The sequence below is a fragment of the Giraffa tippelskirchi genome, chromosome 6 (assembly GCF_054371585.1).
Source record: "Giraffa tippelskirchi isolate mGirTip1 chromosome 6, T2T-mGirTip1v1.2.pri, whole genome shotgun sequence".
NCBI lineage: Eukaryota > Metazoa > Chordata > Mammalia > Artiodactyla > Giraffidae > Giraffa > Giraffa tippelskirchi.
The window spans coordinates 172,827,985-172,829,713 of NC_137280.1; the positions used below are offsets into that span (position 1 = coordinate 172,827,985).

General features: G+C 47.4%; 1 pseudogene; it reads right to left on the reverse strand.

Annotated features, from left to right (window-relative positions):
- Positions 1-264: 264 nt before the first annotated feature.
- Positions 265-1,507, reverse strand: LOC145510942 (small ribosomal subunit protein eS27 pseudogene; annotated as a pseudogene).
- Positions 1,508-1,729: the final 222 nt, after the last annotated feature.

Genomic DNA, 1,729 nt, shown 5'->3' on the forward strand with positions numbered 1-1,729 from the left:
GAGTTTCAGCTTCAACATCAGACCTTCCAGTGAACACCCAGGATTGATCTCTTTTAGGATGGATTGATTGGATCTCCTTGCAGTCCAAGGGACTCTCAAGAGTCTTCTCCAACACCACAGTTCAAAAGCATTGCAAGCAGATTCTTATTCACTGGGCCACCAGGGAAGTCCAGCAAAGCTTTATTTTATTTTATTTTATTTTATTTTATTATCCCAAATGTGTTTATTGGGGTGGTTTCCCATTCATCTTGATATAGGGTGCTTTTAGTGCTGCTTGCCTCTGAAGGAGCATCCTTTTGTAAGGCTTGCTTTTCCTCCTGTAGGCTGGCAGAGGACAGTAGAGAGGCCAACACACAAGCCTACTGTTGGTGTATGGCTAAAGACGGTGGTGTAGCACTTTCACAGCACCATCTTTTAGGATGTCTGGCTCTAGGTTAGTGATCACACCATCGTGATTATTTGGGTCGTGAAGATCTTTTTTGTATAGTTTTCCTGTGTATTCTTGCCAACAAAGGTCCGTCTGGTCAAAGCTATGGGTTTTCCATTAGTCATGTATGGATAGGAGAGTTGGACTATAAAGAAAGCTGAGCACCGAAGAATTGATGCTTTTGAACTGTGGTGTTGGAGAAGACTCTTGAGAGTCCCTTAAACTGCAAGGAGATCCAACCAGTCCATCCTAAAGGAGATCAGTCCTGGGTGTTCATTGGAAGGACTGATGCTGAAGCTGAAACTCTAATACTTTGGCCACCTGATGCGAAGAGCTGACTCATTGGAAAAGACCCTGACGCTGGGAAAGGTTGAGAGCTGGAGAAGAAGGGGATGACAGAGGATCAGATGGCTGGATGGCATCACCGACTCGATGGACATGAGTTTGGGTAAACTCCGGGAGTTAGTGATGGACAGGGAGGCCTGGCGTGCTGCAGTCCATGGGGTCGCAAAGAGTCGGACATGACTGAGCAACTGAACTGAACTGAACAGAAAGACGGTGGTGGTTTTATAGCATTCTGGGCTTTTCACATCCACAGTATAGGAATTAGGGTTCTGTACGAGGCACTTCTTGTGTTTTCTCTTCTCCTCTGTGGAGGGATGATGGAGATCCTTTGCCAGAAGGTGTGTTCTCTGGGGGAGGTCGTCACTGCCAGAAAGAAAACTTTGTTTTTGATCAAAGAATGGAGAGGTGCAAGCTTATGCTCAGGAACACAGGCTCTCTTGAAGGCAGGTTTGCATGGGTGGGGTGGGGTGGGGTTGTTTTATAGGCTTCCTGTCAGTGGGGAAGGGGCAGACTTCCCATGGGTCTGATGCAGCTGGGCTGCTCCCCACACCTGATCTCAGTGCCAGGTGTAGCTTGTCTGCACCCAGACCAGCACCTCCAGCTGAATCGCAGCGTCTTGCACAGCGCTTGCGCAGTGCTGGGGCACACGCCCACAGCCCTTGGAGCTGCAGCGGTGGGACGGCGGTAGGGCATTAGGAGCTCGGGTCTGAAGCTTGGAGTGCAAGACTCCCACATCGGCACTCTGTGAGCAAGTGACACTGGATGAGCCACGAAGGAAAAAAAAAAAGGTTAGACTTTATTACCCAGATTCTATCTTCGTTTCCTAGAAATTGTTTGCGAATGATGCCAGTGACAATTTCCTATAATGGGATATTTTCAAGGTTCATCCATGTTGTAGCATATATCAGTACTTCGTTAATTTTTATTCCTAAATAATATACCATGGCGTGAATAGAC